Source organism: Macaca mulatta, chromosome 3, assembly GCF_049350105.2.
Source record: "Macaca mulatta isolate MMU2019108-1 chromosome 3, T2T-MMU8v2.0, whole genome shotgun sequence".
NCBI classification, from domain to species: domain Eukaryota; kingdom Metazoa; phylum Chordata; class Mammalia; order Primates; family Cercopithecidae; genus Macaca; species Macaca mulatta.
The window spans coordinates 156978582-156988842 of NC_133408.1; the positions used below are offsets into that span (position 1 = coordinate 156978582).

General features: G+C 36.6%; 1 pseudogene; it reads right to left on the reverse strand.

Annotated features, from left to right (window-relative positions):
- Positions 1 to 221: 221 nt before the first annotated feature.
- Positions 222 to 6789, reverse strand: LOC100429985 (ankyrin repeat domain-containing protein 49-like; annotated as a pseudogene).
- Between the last annotated feature and the right edge of the window lie 3472 nt (positions 6790 to 10261).

A 10261-nucleotide genomic window follows, 5' to 3' on the forward strand; every position in this document is an offset into this window, starting at 1 on the left:
TGTTAGTGTTAAAAACATTGCAAAATTATAAGTTTTTAAAAATGGATTAAAAGGTAACTAATGAAATTTTAGAACATCATTTCCAAAACTTGCTTCACTATAGAACAGTTTAAAATTCTAATATATTGATGAAAACCAAAAAGAACTCAACAGATTTAATGGGCTCTTGAATTAAAGTAGATAGCAAAAAATGGGCTTTTAGACAGCTTATTCACTACAAGAGAGAATCATTTATCATGTGTATAAAATACAATGAATTTTAAATAACATAGCTCTATGTTGAAATTATAAGAAAGAATACATAAATTAGACAAATATATATCACTTATTCAAATTCAATTATAATATCAAATGTAATATCAATTGTAATATCAAAATGTCATTAACTGGAAAATAATACTAATAACTAAAATTTATTGAGCATTTACAGTGACTAAGAACAATTTCCAAACATTTTACATATATTAACTCTATCAGTTAAGGAATACTTCTAGCTACAAGTGACAGTATTCAGTATTGGTCACTTAAAAACCTATGGTTCATTGCTTTTCATGTTAAAAGGAGTGTGGAAACTGGCATTGGTTCAGTGGCACAGTGGTTTCTCATAGCATCTACATTGCTCTCTTGGCCTCATCCTCTTGGTTGCAAGATGTCACTCCCAGGTCCAGGAAGCATGTTTGTGTTAAAGACAAGAAAAAGGAAGGAAAGGATGGACCTGGATACATCTGTCTCTTTTTATCAGGAAAACCAAAGCTTTCCTAGAAGCTCCAACAGATTTCTGCTTAGGTCTCCTCTGCTGGCACTATTACTTAGCACTCCTAGTTGCAAGGGAGGTAGGGAAATCATGTATTACATTTTTTTCTGCCTTTATACCAGAATAGGAGAAAGGAAAAGAAGGTTGAGAATGGGTTTTGAATTAGACAGCCAACAGTGACTGCCACAAATTCATGTCTTTCTTGTGAAAACCCTATCAAAGTGGTACTTTTGTTTATTACCATTTTGCAAATGAGGAACTAAGACAGTGAGAAGTTAAGAAATTTGACCATGATCACACAACTAAATAATGTAGAACCAGAAATCAATTCAGGTGGTCTGTCTGTCTCCAGAATCGACTCTCTTCTCAGCCACTCTACTGTAGTATAGAAATAAAGCCACAGACAGATTTAACACTGAGCCGTCTCATGTGAGTGATCTTCCATATAACTTCCTTACATTCTCATGAATGATATATTTATTATAATAGGCAGTGCATTACCTAATGATAAAACTAAATAAATGTGTGCTATTTCTCTTATTCTTTCTAATTATGCCAATAATAATAAACCACATGGTTAATTCAAATTTGTAAAGTCACCCTTTCAAATAATTCTAAGTATTTTCATACATATTATATACTTCTGATTTCCTCATAAATTCTTTGAGAAATAGAGGTAGATGTGATTATTTGCATTTGATAATTTGGGAATATGAGATCAAGCTTGTATCAAAAAGTTCTGGGACTTAAACCTAGATTTACATACAACCAGACCATTTGTACTTCCTTAGATACCTGCCAGTATAGATGTCTTTACTTTAGGATAAATATTAATTAAATTGCAGAAGAATTGAAACAAATGTTAACGTTACAAATTTTCTCACCAAGGCAAAGGTTTAAAACTTTAAAACTCTATGTTTAATGTTTCTTAATGTCTTAACAATGGTCTCTGAGATACCATATTTTATGAAAGCTAGTTCTCTTGGTTAGTAGAATTTCTGAAACATTTTTATAGCTCTATTTTATAAAATGCATTACCCTGAGTAATTATAAATTATATGCAGGAAGTAATGTATATTTTGTTGTTATTTTTTGAAATTAAAAACTCACAGATATGATTCATGTCAAGTATTTTTTTCTGTTGGAATTAATCATGAGTTTGTTTCTTATAATAAAATTAAGTCATTTTTATTAAGTTTTTTCATATTTTTTCATATTTTGATTTTTTAAAATTTATTTTTTGCTATAGCTTATTTTTCTTGAATATTTATATTTATGCTTTTTGTTTCTATCCAGATTGGTTTTTTTCCCTTTAATTTTTCAACTATTATTTTGGTGGAGGGGTACATGTGCAGGTTTGTTATATGGGTAAATTGCATGTCACTGGGGTTTGATATACAGATAATTTTGTCACCTAGGTATTGAGTGCAGTCATACCTAATAGGTAGTTTTCAACCCTCACCCTCCTTTCACCCTCCACCCTCAAGTAAGAGGGTTACTTACTTGTTAAGATTGAGGTGAAAAAATTGCATGTCACTGGGGTTTCATATGCAGATAATTTTGTCACCTAGGTATTGAGTGTAGTCATACCTGATAGGTAGTTTTCAACCCTCACCCTCCTCTCACCCTCTACCCTCAAGTAAGAGGGTTATGTACTTGTTAAGATTGAGGTGAAAAATTTGTACAGCCTTCCACAGTTTTAAAGAGGTAGTAATAGATACTTATCCTCTTGGTGATATCAAATGTTGTTTCTTCCAAGTTGTTTTTCAGACCTGGTTTGATGTAAGGGTTCATCAGGAGGAGTCCTAGGGTATCTTTGCTATCTTTGTTCCCAGAAGCAAGATGCAACGGAGTTCAGAGGCCTTTTGTTTGGGCATTCATAGCTGCATCATGTGGAAGGAAGAAAGAAGCCACTCTAGTGTTATTACACTTACAAGCGTTGTACGGGGGTATCCAGCTATCCACAGTCACTGGATGAACATCTGCCCCTTGTGCAGTCACCTCATGGATGATATCTAAGTGTCCATTGTAGACTGCTCGATGAAGAAGGGTATATTCATCTTTGTCCCTAGTGTTGTTCACATGATTGGCTTTTTCAGAAAGTAGCCTTCGCACTATAGTAAGGCTAGAAACATGCCTTCAGTTCATGATTTTCAGTTTTTTCTATGGACATCTGGTGGATTTTGGTGCGCTCCTGTTAAAAAGTGGATTTATTTCAGTAGCCCAAATAAGCAATTTACTTAGATCTTTTCACACATTTTTTTCTTGCAATTCATATCACTCTTCATTTTTTTCATCTTGCTTCTCACTCATCTTTATCAGAATTGCTTATTCAGAGACTTTGAGTACCAGTGGGAATAAGGTATTCTTGTATTTCTAACAATTCAATTTGATTAAGGTATTCAAAAAAGTTCAAGGAATTTTCTTGGTCTGGTTTTCCATCATCGTTCACTTTCCTTATCCATTTTTACTACTGTTCTAAATAAAAAGTACTTCAAATGCCAGGGTATAAATAGTATAAGTAATCTTTCTAGAGATGTGTTATATCTACTTTATTTTATTCATCAAGATTTGATGATATTCCTGATATTCTGTCAGTAATTAATAGGATGCCTTTCCAAACTTAAAGGGCATATTCCATTTTGGGAGAGATGTGAACTATGTCAATTTATCACAAACAACTCAGTGACAGGTGGGGCTATAATCTCCATTTTACAGATGTGTTAGTTCATTTTCATGCAGCTGATAAATACATACCTGAGACCGGGCAGAGAAAGAGGTTTAATGGACTTACAGTTCCACATGGCTGGGGAGGCCTCACAGTCATGGCAGAAGGCAAGGAGGAGCAAGTCACCTCTTATATGGATGGCAGCAGGCAAAGAGAGAGCTTGTGCAGGGGAAATTCCCATTTTTAAACCATCAAATCTTGTGAAACTTATTCACTGTCATGAGAACAGCATGGGAAAAACCCACCCCCATGATTCAGTTATCTCCCACAGGGTCCCTTCCACAATATGTGGGAATTATGGGAGCTACAAGATGATATGTGGGTGGGGACACAGAGCCAAACCATATCAACAGGTGAAGGCATTGAAATTTGGATAGATTAAAACAACTTGCCCTAAATCAAGGACCCTTCAATGGAATTGAAAGGCCAGATATTCTAATTCAAAGGTTCCACATTGTTTTTCATTGCACTACATTTTACTGCTCTAAGCACAAAGCAGTAGAGATATTCTGAACCCAAGGATCCAGGGGCAACAGTAAGGGGAAGTAGGTAATAAAAACCTGTAAACTAGAGAGTCTGGTGAACAGGAGTAAGGGGAAAGGGCATGCAGTTCCAGCCTTGTGCCACTAGCTGGTCACTCATAGACCTAGGAGTTCTGCCTGCAGCCTTCCTAATAGTCAAGAGTGGAGAAGCCACTTCCTCCCAATCTGGGACCCATGATGGAGTCTGACCTACAGGGCTTGGCCTGAGGTCACTTGCCTCTACAGACCCAGGAGTTCTAAGATGGCGAGGGTCTACCAGGAAGTAAGGCCCCAATTTTAACATTTCTACAATGTTTTGTAAATAAACAAAATGAGATGATTATTTATCTTTAGTAGACTTGATTGTTTGCTACCATGTCAAAATAGCTTTCATTTTTCAGTGTTTCAAGGTTGTAGAAAATGTCAACTTAACTCTAGAAAATGGATTTATGCAGTTATTGCTGCCATAGAATGCTCTTAAAACAGTTTTTATGAACCTGAAGAAAATGACCACTGGCACATATCATTTTTGTTTAGAAAAGTTTATGTTTATTTCTATGCACACAGTAATTTAAGCTCATTATAAGCTGCATGTGTTTGGTTTAAAACCATGTTTGGAATTGTCACTTTAAAATAAAATGGTAATATAGATATGATGTTTTTGACATCTGAGAAAAATTTTAGAAATGTGTCTCTCATAATTCGTTATATGGATAACAAACATCTTCAAAAAGGGCTAATTGAATGGTATTTATTATATTTTGGGAAAGAGGAGCAGCTGTCTCCTTGCTCTGACTTGACTTTATGGCCAACACTTTTCTTATGTTCTTGTAGCCCAGGTTGAACAGACTTATGTGATTTATTAAACTGTAATGAACTAAAGAATAGATTTTCTGAAGCTTCATAGGTTCTTGCTGAGTATTGTGAGCAAGGTAAACTGAAAGCAGCAACACAAAGAGGAAGGTATATTTAAGATGCAAATGGAATGACCATTAAGCACCTATAAAATGTGGGGCCTTTTTATGCTATTTTATTTAAGTCTGAAAATCACGCTGAGAATTACATGTTAGGCTGATTTTGCAGCCTAATGGGGTCAGGAAATTTAATTACCTTGCCTAGAATCACTAAATTTGAGCTTGGATTTGCAACCAGGTCTGTTTTGTTCCACAATTGTTCAACAAATATTTCTTGACACCAAACTAGGCTTTGAGAAAGACAAAGAAGGAATATTGTGTTGTAAATGTCTTTACTATGCTTTAAACATCGTCTTTCAGATTATAGTCATTCCATAAAATTCTCTACTTTTTTAGATAACAAAGGTGAGTTGTTATGTGCTGGTTGAAGATACCTATAAGAAACATAAAAGCCTTGTTAAACTTAATTATATTTTAATGGGAATGGCCTTAAGAGTCTGATGGCAGGATCCACTCAGTAGCATGGGAATGCATACAACAGAAGACGACTCTTGGGGCTGGGTGTAGTGGCTCATATCTGTAATCTCAGCTCACTGGGAGGCTGAGGCAGAAGGATCACTTCAGCTCTGGAGTTTGAGGTTACAGTAAGCTATGATTGTGCCACTGCACTCCAGCCTAAGTGACAGAGCTAGATCCTGTCTCTTAAAAAAATGAAAGGCTCTTGGATCGGGGAGGGTGCAAGGGTGGTGGTGGTCATGGTGGTGAAGGTGAGGTGGAAAAGGGTGAGGTGAAAAGGCTAAGAAGAAAAATATCCTAGTTGTAGGAAAATCCTAAGAATACCCCAAAGTTAAGTAGGATTTAGCACTAGGAGATGGGGGAGAGAGTGCTAAGTTTGTTCCAGGAAAGGCACAACAAGAGGTAATTGCAGGCAATAGATGACATTCAAGAAGTGAACAGTGGTAGCTTATTCCAATCTGGCAGGTATGGAGAGCAGGAGCCAGGCCACAAAAGGAGGGTCAGCAACAACCATGCAAAGCATCCCTCTACTTTTAATCCCCCTATTTCATTCATTCCTCTTCGTCTTGTTACCCTTGTGACCTCATTTCATACCACTATCCACTTTGCTCACTCCTCTTTCTCTTTTCCTTAAACATGCTAGATTCTCTCCTATTTTAAGTCCTTTGCTGTAGCTGTTCCTTCTGTCTGAAATGCTCTCCTGGTGATCTTCACTAGACTAATTCATTTACCTTCTCCATGTGTCTGCTTAACTCTTACCTTCTCAGTAAGGCCTCTCATGCCCATCCTATTTAATACAGCAAACTGCTCCTTCATCCTCTGGCATGTCTTACCCTACTCCATATACTTTCAAAATTCATAGTGGTTACCACCTTCACTCTCCAGCATGCCCTACCCTACTCTATATACTTCCAAAATTCATAGTGATTACCAGCTTCTAACATATTACAGTGTATTATTTGCTTATATATTATGTTTATTTTCTGCTAAGTATAAACTCATGTAGCAGGCATTTGTGTTTTATTCTTTGATATATTTTAATACTCTAGAATAGTGCTCTAGGCAAGCTGGCCCAAGTTAATGCCAATCACAGATGTCACCTCTGAACCTGTACTTGTATCTTTAACCTAGTCTAATATATATCACATGAATAAAAATGACAAAGCAGTAGTCCTTAGGCACCTATTGCTATTATTCTGTAGCTCACCACCAACGCTTTTTACTATTACAGGATCTGAGTCTTGTGTATTAACCCACTACTGCCTGCCCAACCACCACCAAAAAGTGTCTCATATCCTCACAAACAAATTTGGTCAGCTACTGCAAGGGTTCAACCATTTTTCACTTTCTTTCCATTCTAGTTCCCTTATGCTAAATGGTATGACTTCTGCAAATTCTTCCATATCTTCTTGGCGAGGCTGCTGCTGTCATGAGAATCACACACTAACCCCACCACTTGGGCTTTTTCAGTAAGTACCACCACTGAGTTGCTGGAGACTAGGCACTTGCACAGACATCTATAAAAATAGGCAAGAATGTCTTTATTGTGTCATGCTCTACTGGAAGGGAACCCAAAAATATTTCCTTACTTGTGGAGTTTTGCCAAGGACAGTGTCTTATTGAAAAAAAAAAAACCATATCATTCATTAAATCTTTCTTGCCTTCTAGCCATTTAGCATTTTGTAAAGCATCTATTTACTGAGCACATTTACCAGCACCAGCCCTATGCATTATTTTCTTTTTATCCTTGAAATAACCTTGAGAAACAAGGGTTATTCTCCTCAATTTTATAGATAAGGAACCCAAGACCAGAGAACTTAAATACTCACCAAGTGTCACATAGGTAATAGCTATGTGGTGATTAAAAGCCAGAACAATTAAGCCCTGTAGAAGATGATGTGCAGCTATATCTACCTTACCCTGCTGTCCATTTCATCCTCCAGCTCATATGACTGTGGGCTGATAATTCAGAGAGTTACTCTCTTCTGAGAGACTATGTTTCTTCCAATTCCTACCGGCAGATCCTGACCAATGACTCAATGATAGGGAGTTATAAAGGACTAACCACTTGCTTCAAGGTAGGGCTAATTCTGTGGTGCAATTTGTGCTCCAGAGCATTCCTGTGGGATCAAACTGAAACTAGTCTCTAACTGAGCCACATTCTTGCCTCTCCTGACCTATCCTACTTCCTTCACTTTTCTTCTTTAGAGAGTACAGCCCAATAAATCACCTGGACAAGAAAACTCATCTCATGCTTTCCTAGGAAACCTGACTTAAACCAGACCCATGATCCAATTTTTTAACTACTGCAGTACACTGCCCTCTTTTTTTATAAGACCAAGAGAGTTTACTCAGTTATTTCTTTCCTTACTATAAAGTGCCTCAATTGCTCATGTAAATGGATAGTACAATACAGTAAATCTCTATGATGAATGCATCTTGTGATCGGGTTCAGTTGTTCTTACACTCTGTTCTTTTCACGGACAGTATTCTAAAGTTGAACATATATGAATATTTGTAATCAGTCTTGTGAACTGCTGGCCCAAGGATTTCTAGTGAAAATTTTAGACTGCATTCCTTTGGATAGAATTAAGTTTAATACTTCACAATTTTTTCTGATAGTAAAAATTGCAAAATTAGAAAATTTGAATACTTTTTGATCACAGAATACTAGATGATATTCACAAAGAACTTTATTTTTCCAAGCACACATTAATATTCTACCATTGGCTGACTGAAATGTATGTCTTATCATTACAAATAACTTCTGTGTAATCAATCCACACAAGGCATTCCAGTGGAGGTCCTTGTTGATTACAGATTGTCCATTTTTACTTCAAGGTCAGGGAAGCGGATAGAATTTGTAATGAATGGTATAATTGTTGAACATTTAAACAAACACAGTCTATTTGGAGGTGAACAGTATGATTTACGTAATGGGAAATCATGCCAACCAATCAGGTTTGGTTTAATAAAATGATAAATAGCTATTTGAAAAAAAAAAAGAGGAACAATTAGATGTAACTTATTAACATTAGAAAAAATACCTTTGACAAAGTCTCCCTTTTCCCTGCTGTGCCCTATCATCCCCACACACATCCCAACACACACACATCCCCCGCAAACTGTTTCTTAAAAAGATACACTACAAGATTAGAGGAAATGCTTTATTTTATCTAGAAATTGACTAAGAAACCAGGAATGAAGAGTTGGAACAGTTGCTTTTTAAAAAAGAAAACCGGTAGTTGGCTTCCGCAGTATGAGGTACTGACATTAATCTAAATTTTTTACAGATCAAGCACTTATATTAAATCTTTGCATTCACAGTTGTATTAAACAAGTGATTTTTATATGTGAAAAGAAATTAACAAAGAGGTTTTAAAAGTCTGAGATGCCAGGAGAGAGAACAGAAGGAAGAGAGTTGAACTTTGGTATGGCTAAGTATAAGATAAGGTGTATGGCTAGAAATAATTCAAATTATAATTGTGGGGACATGATCTTATGAGGTCTTAGACCTTCCCTACAGATGTTTGGAAGTTAAAAATGATGGTTCACATTTAAAACATTTTTAATTTTATCTTTATTGTGGTGAAATATACATAACATAACATTTACCATTATAACAATTCTAGTGGCATTAAGTATATTCACAATACTGTACGGCCATGACTGTCATCCATTTCCAGAACTTTTTCATCATGCCAAACAGAAACTTTGTATCCATTGTACAGAAACTCCCCATTCCCCTTTACCCCTTATGCCCTGGTAACCTCTACTCTCTGTCTCTGTGAATTTGCCTATTGTAGGTACTCCTATAGGTGGAATCATATAATATTTGTCCTTTCTTGTCTGATCACTTAGCAATGTTTTCAAGCATAATGTTTTCTTGTCACTTAGCATAATGTTTTCAAGTTTCATCCATATTATAGCATGTATCAGAACCTTATTCCTTTTTATGACTGAATAATATTCCATTGTATGCATGTTTTCTTTTACTTTTCCTTTTGGAGACAGGATCTTTCTCTGTTGGCCAAGCTATAATCGTGCTTGGCACTCTTGTAGCTCATTGTAACCTTAAACTCCTAGGCTCAGGTGATCCTTCTGCCTCGACTTTTCACAGCACAGGAATTACAGATGTGAGCCACTGTGCCTGGCTTATATGTTTTCTTTAAAAAGAAAGTGTATACTATCAGCCATGCACTATGTTAAATATTATATGGCTAATATCTCATTTAATCCTCACTACAGCTAATAGAGTAGATAATATTATTATCTCCAATTTATAGATGAGAACACTTTGCCCTAGAAGGTTTAAATACCATATTTTAGTAAGTGGTGGAGATGGGATTTAAACTAGGTCTGTTTATCTCTACTGTTCAATTGACAATCCTGAACTTCAAAAACTATATGAGGGCAGGGCAAGATGGTAGAATAGAAGCCTATGCCATTCGTCCCCCTCACTGGAATACCAAATTTTAACAGCTATCTTCACACAGAAAAGCACCATCACAAGAACCGAAAATCAGGTGAGCAATCACAGTACCTAATTTTAACTTCATATTGTGGAAAGAGACATTGAGGAAGGCAGTCTTGAATCGCCGATGCCACCCCTCCCTCATTCCCCAGCAGCAGCCAGTGTGGTGCAGGGAGAGAATTTGTGCACTTTGGGGAGGGAAGAGCACAGCGAATGGGAAACTTTACATTGAACTCAGTGCTGCCCTGTCACAGCAGAGAATAAAGCCATGCTGGGCTCAGCCAGCGCCTGCACAGGGAGGAAGCATTTAGACCAGCCCTAGCCAGAGATGAATCACCATCCCGGCGGTTGGAA